The following is a 12351-nucleotide window of genomic DNA, read 5'->3' as shown; positions in this document are numbered from 1 at the left end:
ATCCATGATCGAGGCAGGATTCGAACCTGCGACCGTAGCAGTCGCGCGGTTCCGGACTGAAGCGCCTAGAACCGCTCCGCCGCAGCGTATTGTCTTAAGTGGAAATTTCAATTTACCAGATATAGACCGGGACACTCAGATGTTTAGGACGGGTGGTAGGGACAGAGCATCGAGTGACATTATACTGAGTGCACTATCCGAAAATTACCTCGAGCAATTAAACAGAGAACCGACTCGTGGAGATAACATCTTGGACCTACTGATAACAAACAGACCCGAACTTTTCGACTCTGTAAGTGCAGAACAAGGAATCAGTGATCATAAGGCCGTTGCAGCATCCCTGGATATGGAAGTAAATAGGAATATAAAAAACGGGAGGAAGGGTAACTGTTTATCAAGAGTAATAGAAGGCAGATTTCAGACTACCTGAAAGATCAAAACGAAAATTTCTGTTCCGACACTGACAATGTTGAGTGTTTATGGAAAAAGTTCAAGGCAGTCGTAAAATGCGTTTTAGGCAGGTACGTGCCGAGTAAAACTGTGAGGGACGGGAAAAACCCACCGTGGTTCAACAACAAAGTTAGGAAACTACTGCGAAAGCAAAGAGAGCTTCACTCCAAGTTTAAATGCAGCCAGAACCTCTCAGACAAACAGAAGCTAAACGATGTCAAAGTTAGCATAAGGAGGGCTATGCGTGAAGCGTTCAGTGAATTCGAAAGTAAAACTCTATGTACCGACTTGACAGAAAATCCTAGGAAGTTCTGGTCTTAACGTTAAATCAGTAAGTGGCTCGAAACAGCATATCCAGACACTCCGGGATGATGATGGCATTGAAACAGAGGATGACACGCGTAAAGCTGAAACACTAAACACCTTTTTCCAAAGCTGTTTTACAGAGGAAGACCGCACTGCAGTTAGTTCTCTAAATCCTCGCACAAACGAAAGAATGGCTGACATCGAAATAAGTGTCCAAGGAATAGAAAAGCAACTGGAATCACTCAACAGACGAAAGTCCACTGGACCTGACGGGATACCAATTCGATTCTACACAGAGTACGCGAAAGAACTTGCCATCCTTCTAACAGCCGTGTACCGCAAGTCTCTAGAGGAACGGAAAGTTCCAAATGATTGGAAAAGAGCACAGGTAGTCCCAGTCTTCAAGAAGGGTTGTCGAGCAGATGCGCAAAACTATAGACGTATATCTCTGACGTCGATCTGCTGTAGAATTTTAGAACACGTTTTTTGCTCGCGTATCATGTCGTTTTTGGAAACCCAGAATCTACTCTGTAGGAATCAACATGGATTCCGGGAACAGCGATCGTGTGAGACCCAACTCGCTTTATTTGTTCATGAGACCAGAAAATATTAGATACAGGCTCCCAGGTAGATGCTATTTTCCTTGACTTCCGGAAGGCGTTCGATACAGTTCTGCACTGTCGTCTGATAAACAAAGTAAGAGCCTACGGAATATCAGACCAGCTGTGTGGCTAGATTGAAGAGTTTTTAGCAAACAGAACACAGCATGTTGTTATCAATGGAGAGACGTCTACAGACGTTAAAGTAACCTCTGGCGTGCCACAGGGGAGTGTTATGGGACCTTTGTTTTTCACAATATATATAAATGACCTAGTAGATAGTGTCGGAAGTTCCATGCGGCTTTTCGCGGGTGATGTTGTAGTGTACAGAGAAGTTGCAGCATTAGAAAATTGTAGCGAAATGCGGGAAGATCTGCAGCAGATAGGCACTTGGTGCAGGGAGTGGCAACTGACCCTTAACATAGACAAATGTAATGTATTGCGAATACATAGAAAGAAGGATCCTTTATTGTATGATTATATGATAGCGGAACAAACACTGATAACAGTTACTTCTATAAAATATCTGGGAGTATGCCTGCGGAACTATTTGAAGTGGAATGATCATATAAAATTAATTGTTGGTAAGGTGGGTACCAGGTTGAGATTCATTGGGAGAATCCTTAGAAAATGTAGTCCATCAACAAAGGAGGTGGCTTACAAAACACTCGTTCGACCTATACTTGAGTATTGCTCATCAGTGTGGGATCCGTACCAGATCGGGTTGACGGAGGAGATAGAGAAGATCCAAAGAAGAGCGGTGCGTTTCGTCACAGGGTTATTTGGTAACCGTGATAGCGTTACGCAGATGTTTAGCAAACTCAAGTGGCAGACTCTGCAAGAGAGGCGCTCTGCATCGCGGTGTAGCTTGCTGTCCAGGTTCGAGAGGGTGCGTTTCTGGATGAGGTATGGAATATATTGCTTCCCCCTACTTATACCTCCCGAGGAGATCACGAATGTAAAATTAGAGAGATTCGAGCGCGCACGGAGGCTTTCAGACAGTCGTTCTTCCCGCGAACCATACGCGACTGGAACAGAAAAGGAGGTAATGACAGTGGCACGTAAAGTGCCCTCCGCCACACACCGTTGGGTGGCTTGCGGAGTATAAGTGTAGATGTAGATGTAGAAAACTCAATACACGAGGGTTGGTACTTTAATAGTGGCAACTATTTATTTACAGCTATTACAAAGAAGATATGTGTTTCAAAGTTTTACTGGCCTTCAAAGTAGTCACCAACATTGTGTATAACCTGTTGCCAACGATGTGGAAGTCGTAGCATCCTCTTAGCAGTGCCAGTTGTGTCGACAGTTCGAGCTCCGCGCTCTATTGCCCGACGAATTTGTAGCATTTCTGAAGCGAATGCCGTGAAGTGTTTTCTTCAGTTTAGAAATCGAGTTAAACCCACGAGGGCTTCAGTCAGGCGAGTGCAGTAGGTGGTATAGCACTTAGCAGCCCCATCAGTCAAACAAATTAATAACAGTTTACAGTGTCTTCCTTGAGCATTGTTCTGCAAAATGATGGTCAGGTCCTGCAGAAAGTGTCATCACTTCTGTCTCTAAGCTGGTCGTAGATTGTGATCCAAAAATGAACAGCATAGAGACAGAAGTGATGACACTTCCTGCAGGACTTGACCATCATTTTGCTGGATAATGCTGAAGCACGTACAGTGCAAGCTGATACTAATTTGTTTGGCTGATGGGACTGTTAAGTGCTATACCACCTACTACACTCCCATGACTTAAGCTCTCGTGAGTACAACTCGATTTTTAAACTGAACACCTCGCTTCAGAACTGCTGCAAATTCGTCGGCAGTAGACCGCGCCACTCGAAAAAATGGTTCAAATGGCTCTGAGCACTATGGGACTCAACATCTTAGGTCATAAGTCCCCTAGAACTTAGAACTAATTAAACCTAACTAACCTTAGGACATCACACACACCCATGCCCGAGGCAGGATTCGAACCTGCGACCGTAGCAGTCCCGCGGTTCCGGACTGCAGCGCCAGAACCGCTAGACCACCGCGGCCGGCCGCGCCACTCGAACTGTCAACACAACTGGCACTGCTAAGAGTATCCTACGACTACCACATCGCTGGCAACGGGTTATACACAATGATGGTAACTACTCTGAAGGCCAGTAAAACTTTGAAATACGTATCTATTTTGTACGAGCTGTAAATAAATATTTGCCACTATTTAAGTTCCAACCCTCGTACATGCAAAACCTCGAAGGTGAACTGTCTAAAGAAAGCTTCGAAAGCGGCTTTATAGTACGATGCAGGATAGGACCAAGAGGAAGTAAAGTGGTCCATCAAGTTACTGAAGTGAGCTCTGAGCTTAGAACAGCTCTCATGAAGCGACAAAAAGTATGTCTTGGTTTTCGTTCGGTTTCAGAGAAAGACTGTCCAGTAGTAAGGCTGTGCGTTCAGTGCCAAGACCTTGGTCATTTAGCAAGACATTACGATAAACAAGTAGTAATTTGTGGACATTGTTGGGAAAGAAGGCCATATCAGAAAAGACTGCAATAAAACAAAACAAGTGGCAGTCTGTGTGCCATGTAAATATAGGCGTAAAATTGCACAGGGAACAGTGACGAATGTCACACATACCAACCCTCCTAACGAGGCAGGTTTTAAGAACGGATTATGGGTACGCGTCTGATAATACTAGCAAGAAATGAAGACTCTAATGATACCATCAAGTGCCATCTGTGTAAGAAACATAAATTACCGTCGAGGAGGAGGAAGAGGAGGAGGGACACCAAAAGAGCGAGGAATTTCTGGGAAAAAGTGAGCAGTATCTGCCATCGAACAGAGCATGGGACACAGACTGAAGTAGAGCATCGTGCAGGACAAAAGTTTATGGCGAAAATTCAGAACTATGTGGTATAACAGAAGCAAAATCAGGGACGGATGTAGGGGTGACATATGATATAGGCAATTAGGATTTGTTGACACAGCTGGGCAGCCGTGCCTAGAACACGACAGCACACATCCTGAAGAATACGCTGCGCTGCCAAGAGAAGCAGAAGAAGATTCGCCAATGCAGGATGCGAATCTGCCACAAAGACAGTACGAGACTCAGAGCCTGTTCGTACAAGAAACAAACACTTACTATAAAGAAATAAACCATGAATCACAGACCGGAACAGATCCGCGACAGATCTATGAAAGTATAGAAAACGTTATGCGACTTAGTAGACTGGAAGAGCCGATGACGCTTACCACAACGTTCAGACATCTAGTAAGGTATAGGCACTCAGAAGGAGAGTATAATACTTTTTCAGTACCTGATTTCCTACACAGAATCCATCTCAGACTGAACAATCTGCCAAGAGAGGTGGAAAAACAGGAGAAGTTATTGAAGTAGGTCTCTGTCAGAAGAAATGAATAATTCTCCTTAGATACTTTGTACAAGCACATTATGATGACGCATGGTCGTAAAGCATTCGATTATAGGCGAGTAGGACAAGACTGTCGAATATATACCCGTTACCCCTAATGGAGATAAAGATAGCACAGTTTAAATGGTTCAAATTGCTCTGAGCACTATGGGACTTAACATCTGTGGTCATCAGTCCCCTAGAACCTAGAACTACTTAAACCTAACTAACCTAAGGACATCACACACATCCATGCCCGAGGCAGGATTCGAACCTGCGACCGTAGCGGTCACGCGGTTCCAGACTGCAGCACAGTTTAAAGCTATGAGACGTATCAGCGTATTGTATGAGGCTAGAAGATGGTAGAAGAGTTGAAGTTAGGTGTACTGTGCCTCCAAGAACCGTATACGAAGGCAGAAAAGATCCCCAGTACTCCAATAACTGCCCACGTGGTCGCACAAGGACAACGTCCCGTGGCAGCAATAATAGTACTTAATAAGGCCATAACAGTGACAAAAATATCGCAATACTGTTCAGAACACGTAATGTGTGTGGAAATGGTAACGAGAAGGGAGAGTTATATCTCGGTTTTCAATTTAGTGATGAGATCGACGAGTACTTGGTAAGACTAAATGGTATTAGTCATCTAGGACGAACTGAGCCTCTTGTGAGCTCCATTGATGCAAATGCGTAGTCATTATTGTGGCATCGCCACGCGACTGATGACCGTGGAAGACAACTAGAAGAAGCCATTATGAAACACAACCAACAGGTATTAAATGCACCTCATAATACGCCAGCTTACGAAGGGAGGGTGGGTGCAACGTCAAATGTTGACGTCACTTTAGCAAAAATGGCAGCGGCGCGCTTGTGACAGGCTGGAAGGTTGTGAGTGGAATGACATCGAGTGACCACAATATCATACACTATGCCATCACTGGAAGGGAAATCCAAGACGCCTCAGAAAACGTGCACATAAGGTCAAAATATAAGGTTAAGAACGATAACTGGGAAGGACTTATAAGAGTGTTTCAGTGTTAAGGAAGTCCATCGCTAGGTGATAATGTAGATGTTAAAGCGCAAGAACCGACAGTGGCTGTACACAGAGCACAGGAGGCATCGGTACCTGTCAGCAGATGTCATTCTAAAGGTTTACTTTGCATGTGGACTGAGACGCTGCAGAAATTAAGATGAGAAACAAGAGGGGCCAGGAAGCTATACCAGAGCACCATGACTCAAGAAAAAAGAGTCCAAAGGTTCCATAGGTACAGGTATGTTAAACAACGTTTCAAGGAAGAGTTGTGGAAAACAAAAATGGAACGATGGAAGCAATTCGTGGAGGCTAACTTAGAAACCGATACCTGTGGTGTTCCATATAGAATTGTCTGCGAGAAAATACGAACAGTCTTACCCATGCGCAAAAGAGACGATGGTATGCTAACAGAAAATTGGAAACAGTCTGCTGTGTTGCTAATGGAAAAACTACTTCCTGTCGATGGAGGGGAAGACGAGAAAGATGAACAGCGTAGCCCTATGTTACCAACTAGACAGTTACTTGTGCGATTTGTACAATAAATGTCTCTTGCAAGAAAGGGTCCCTGCACCTTGGAAGAACGCTGAAGTGGTAATAATTAGTAAAGGGCAAGACAAGGATTCAGTCATACCCAAATCGTAAAGACCAGTTTGCTTTTGAATGTTCTCAGCAAGATATTTGACAAACTATTATGCAAAAGATTACAAGATCGGAGACTGCTACCCAGGCTGAGCCCTCACAAGTACAAGTTCAGAAAAGGCAAGTCAACTGAAGATGCAATTAATAAGACAGTCTCGCTAGCAACAGATACTCATTCAACTTACGCTGTAGCGATAAAGATTGATAATACTGGCGCTTTCGGTAGCCTATGGTGGACGTCTTTCTTTCGTCGCCTAAGGGATTTGAAGTGTCCAGAAGCGCTGTATAATTGTCTGAGAGATTATAACCATAGGCGACATGTTTCTTTAACATGGCCAGGAAAGAAAGTAACGAAGGCAATAATAAAAGGCTGTCCACAGGGGTCAGTGTGTGGTCCAGAGATTTGGAATGTAGCACTGGAGCCTATACTATAGAGGTTACGTGACAGCGGTAACATAAGCGGTCTGGTGGCATTTGCAGATGACGTATTGTTCGTTGTAAGTGATGACTCCAGAAGAATTATAGAAAACAAACGTTACGCTGCAGTCCACGGACTTGAGGACTGGTGTTGAAGAGTTACATTATCACTAGCAACTCATGAAACACGTTCCTCCTGCTGAAAGGAAATCTAATAAGAAACCCTAAAATAAAGTTAAATGGTGTGACGATTAGATGAAGCACAGTAACGAGACATCTAGAGGTATTTCTGGACGAACGTCATAACTTTGTACACCATGTAGAGGAAGCCAGCAGAAAAGGTACAAGCCTGATGAATAAAATTATTGCAATTGCAAATAGTCAATTTCGGCTTCTCTTGAAGACACAGTATACCAACAACCTATATTATCATCCAGAATGAGATTTTCACTCTGCAGCGGAGTGTGCGATGATATGAAACTTCCTGGCAGATTAAAACTGTGTGCCAGACCGAGACTCGAACTCGGGACCTTTGTCTTTCGCGGTCAAGTGCTCATTCTGGAAACATCCCCCAGGCTATGGCTCGGCAATATCCTTTCTTCCAGGAGTGCTAGTTCTGCAAGGTTCGCAGGAGAGCTTCTGTGAAGTTTGGAAAGTAGGAGACGAGGTACTGGCGGAAGTAAAGCTGTGAGGACGGGGCGTGAGTCACGCTTGGGTAGCTCAGGTGGTAGAGCACTTGCCTGTGAAAGGCAAAGTTCCAGTTCGAGTCTCGGTCTGGCACACAGTTTTAATCTGCCAGGAAGTTTTATATTATCATCAGTTCTACGATATGGTGCGAGCGTTTGGGCTCATAGACTTCAGTTAGTAAAGCAGCCTTAGAAGTGAGAAGTGTTCAACGAGTATTACTCTTAATATTACTCTTAATATTAACAGAATATTACTAGTTATTGGAATATTACTGTTATTGCCTGGATAAATTTTGAGAAAATATTGCAAACAACCATGAGCGAGAAGTGTTTGAGTTGCCATAGGAAAGTCGTTTCTGGGGCTCTGTGCAGCTGTTGTGGCAGATGGTTACATTGGGGTGAATGTAGTGGCATGGGAACCGGGGAAGTAAATGGGTCTCTTCCATGGTATTGCAGATTACGTTCAAGGGATAGGAAAATAGCGAAACAGGAAGGGAAGATTAGAGCCCTTCAGGCTGAACTGGATAGTGCTAGGGAGCAACTGATGAGGTTAAGGGGGGAGAAGTGTGAAGACAGGTGGGAAGTGGTAGCAAGGAACAGGGGCCGCAGAAAGAGAACAGTATCTGACAGTTTCATCATTGGCACAAATAATAAATTTGCCTTGCTACTTCAGTCAACTAAGGAAGAGGCTCAAGTAGATGTAAGTGTAGTCAGCACTCAACAGACTTTCACCAGGAAACCAACGGTTGCAAAAAAAAGAGAAAGTAGGAGTAAAGTTCTGTTATTAGGTAGAAGCCACGGAAGAGGGGTGGGCCAGATCTTGCATGGAAAAATTAGATGATAGGTTCCATGTCACAAGTATTTTCAAGCCCAGTGCATGTCTTCGCCAAGTGATAGATGATGTACGATCATTGCACAAGGGTTTTACAAAGCAGGATCATGTTGTGGTAGTGGGTGGAGCGAGATATAGTATTGACTGGGATCAGGGCCACAATATTCAGTGTAACCAGGTAAAAATAGCATCTGCGACGACCCATACAAATATTGGCTTGGTTCCTGCTTTCATGCAGTATGATCTGCCCCAGATGAACGTTTCTGTCAGGAGGGTCAATATGTAGCTAGATCCGCTGCTTTGGGCAGCTACTTTGTCAGGCATAGGTTTGGTTCCTGTTGATGGTATTGGTAGATGGGACTTCAGAAGACATGGCCTGCATCTCAGTAGGAAAGGGGAGGATAAACTGGCTGGGATGATAGCAAAATCTTTAAGGGGGGGGGGCACTGAAACTCATGGGAGTACTTTTTTAGACTAAGATCAGTGTCCAATATTCTACATTGATTGAAATTAAGCTTAATGAGTTGTTCAGACAGAATGATACTAGAGATGTGAAAGTACAACAAGATTCTCATAATAGTACAGTGAAAAATAATGTTAGTTGTCACAAGATTCACATAAAAGCAAAGTGAAAAATAATGTTAATATATTTCATCAGAATATCAGGGGTTAAAAAACAAAGTAAATGAGCTTCTTGTTTGCTTAGAAGATTTAGAAACTGAGGGTAGAATAGATGTACTATGCCTCTCTGAACATCATATAGTCGCAGGTATGAAAATGGTAAATGTAGGTGGATGTAAGGTTTCAACACATGTAAGTAAAGACACTATGGAGAGAAGAGGAGTTGCCATGTACGTTAAAATCTGTCATAGCGTGAAAAATTTGGAAACTAAAAATTTTGCATAGCGCAACATATAGAAGCATGTGTGTGTGTGTGAGCTTAAACTAAATAATGCCACTTTTATAACTGTAGCCATATATAAGTTCCCATTGGGAAATTTTCAAATTTTTTTTTTTTCATCAGTCTACTGACTGGTTTGATGCAGCCCGCCACAAATTCCTTTCCTGTGCTAACCTCTTCATCTCAGAGTAGCATTTGCAACCTACGTCCTCAATTATTTGCTTGACGTATTCCAATCTCTGTCTTCCTCTACAGTTTTTTCCCTCTACAGCTCCCTCTAGTACCATGGAAGTCATTCCCTCATGTCTTAGCAGATGTCCTATCATCCTGTCCCTTCTCCTTATCAGTGTTTTCCACATATTCCTTTCCTCTCCGATTCTGCGTAGAACCTCCTCATTCCTTACCTTATCAGTCCACCTAATTTTCAACATTTGTCTATAGCACCACATCTCAAATGCTTCGATTCTCTTCTGTTCCGGTTTTCCCACAGTCCATGTTTCACTACCGTACAATGCTGTACTCCAGACGTACATCCTCAGAAATTTCTTCTTCAAATTAAGGTCGGTACTTGATATTAGTAGACTTCCCTTGGCCAGAAATGCCTTTTTTGCCATAGCGAGTCTGCTTTTGATGTCTTCCTTGCTCCGTCCGTCATTGGTTATTTTACTGCCTAGGTAGCAGAATTCCTTAACTTCATTGACTTCGTGACCATCAGTCCTGATGTTAAGTTTCTCGCTGTTCTCATTTCTACTACTTCTCATTACCTTCGTCTTTCTCCGATTTACTCTCAAACCATACTGTGTACTCATTAGACTGTTCATTCCGTTCAGCAGATCATTTAATTCTTCTTCACTTTCACTCAGGATAGCAATGTCATCCGCGAATCGTATCATTGATATCCTTTCACCTTGTTTTTTAATTCCACTCCTGAACCTTTCTTTTATTTCCGTCATTGCTTCCTCGATGTACAGATTGAAGAGTAGGGGCGAAAGGCTACAGCCTTGTCTTACACCCTTCTTAATACGAGCACTTCGTTCTTGATCGTCCACTCTTGTTATTCCCTCTTGGTTGTTGTACATATTGTATATGACCCGTCTCTCCCTATAGCTTACCCCTACTTTTTTCAGAATCTCGAACAGCTTGCACCATTTTATACTGTCGAACGCTTTTTCCAGGTCGACAAACCCTATGAAAATGTCTTGATTTTTCTTTAGCCTTGCTTCCATTATTAGCCGTAACGTCAGAATTGCCTCTCTCGTCCCTTTACTTTTCCTAAAGCCAAATTGATCGTCACCTAGCGCATTCTCAATTTTCTTTTCCATTCTTCTGTATATTATTCTTGTAAGCAGCTTCGATGCATGAGCTGTTAAGCTGATTGTGCGATAATTCTCGCACTTGTCAACTATTTTTGAAAAACGTGGATTCTTTGTTGTGCTATCTGTCATACAGACGAAAGAAAATTATTATTTGTCGAGATTTCAATGTAGATTTTCTGAAAGAGTTCGTTAGAAAGCTTCATCTTGAAGTATTACTTGGTTCTTTCAATTTGACATCAGTTATTGATTTTCCTACTCGGGTGGTACAGGAAAGCAGCACAATGGTAGATAATGTTTTCATAGAAGATAAATTTAATTTTCCTGTGAAGAATCGTCTGTCTGATCATGATGCACAGCTAGTTACTATCTATGATATAGCTCCATACAGTAATGCAAAACAGTCCTCCAAAATAGTGCATTCAATTAACGATTTAACAATTCAAAATTTTAAGGAAAGCTTGTGACAGTTAGACTGGGATGAGGTGTACAGGGCACATGATGCTAATTTAAAATTTAATCTATTTCATGATACGTTTGTGAGTATATTTGAAAGCAGTTTCCCTAAGAAAACAGTGAAACATAATTGTAAGAAACCATGTAAAAATCCATAACATACTAAAGGGTTAAAAATACCTTGTAAACAGAAAAGGGAAATGTATCTTATAGCTAGGAGGAGTAATGATCCCAAAACACCGAAACATAATAAAAACTACTGCACCATATTAAGAAAAGTTATCAAAAGTCAAGAAGTATGTGCATAATGTCTGAAATTATCACATCTGATAGTAAAATTAAAACAATTTGGAATATTGTTAAAAGGGAAACAGGGCAACTGAGAGTATAGGAAGACTGTATTTCTATCAAACATGAAAAGTTTGTTAACAAGAAATCATAAGCAGAAAACATTTTTAATAATCATTTTTAAGTGTTGTAGAGAAAATAGGATCCAGCTATTCATTAGAAAATGCAAGGCAATATACGGACAGGCAGTACCTATGTAATTTGATAAAATTGAAATTCAACCCACCTCTCTACTGAAATTAGGAAAATAATAAATTGACTCAAAACTAAAAGCTCACATGGAATTGATGGCATTTCCAACAGAGTACTAAAAGCTTTTTCCCAACAAATAAGTAGGACTCTCCACCACGTATGTAACAGCTCACTGAAACAGGGCATTTTTTCAGATAGACTGAAATACGCTATTGTTAAACCATTGCATAAAAACAAGGGTAAGTCTGATGCTAGCAACTACCGCCCAATCTCACTTCTGAAGCTTTATCCAAAACTCTTGAAAAAGTAATGTATTCAAAAGTAGCATCACATATTTGTAAAAATGAAGTACTAACAAAATGTCAGTTTGGTTTTCAGAAAGGCTTTTCAACAGAAAATGCTGTACATGCTTTCACTGGTCAAATATTAAATTCATTGAATAACCTAACATCACCCATTTGGATGTTTTGTGATCTCTCAAAGGCTTTTGATTGTGTGAATCATGAAATTCTTCTAGATAAGCTAAAGTATTGTGGAATGTGTGGGACAATGCACAAATGATTTAATTCATACTTAACTGGGATAATGTAGAATGTTGAAATTAACAGCACAGATAGTCTGCAAAAACCAGGAGAATCCTCTAACTGTGGAGATATCAAGACTGGTGCCCCACAGGATTCAGTCTCAGGTCCCTTATTGTTCTTAATACATATTAACGACTTGCCACTCTATATTCATGAAGATGCAAAGCTAGTTCTTTTTGCTGATGAAATAAATATAGTAATCACACCCAACAA

The sequence above is a fragment of the Schistocerca piceifrons genome, chromosome 1 (genome assembly GCF_021461385.2).
Source record: "Schistocerca piceifrons isolate TAMUIC-IGC-003096 chromosome 1, iqSchPice1.1, whole genome shotgun sequence".
NCBI classification, from domain to species: Eukaryota; Metazoa; Arthropoda; class Insecta; order Orthoptera; family Acrididae; genus Schistocerca; species Schistocerca piceifrons.
This window is presented reverse-complemented; position numbering follows the sequence as displayed.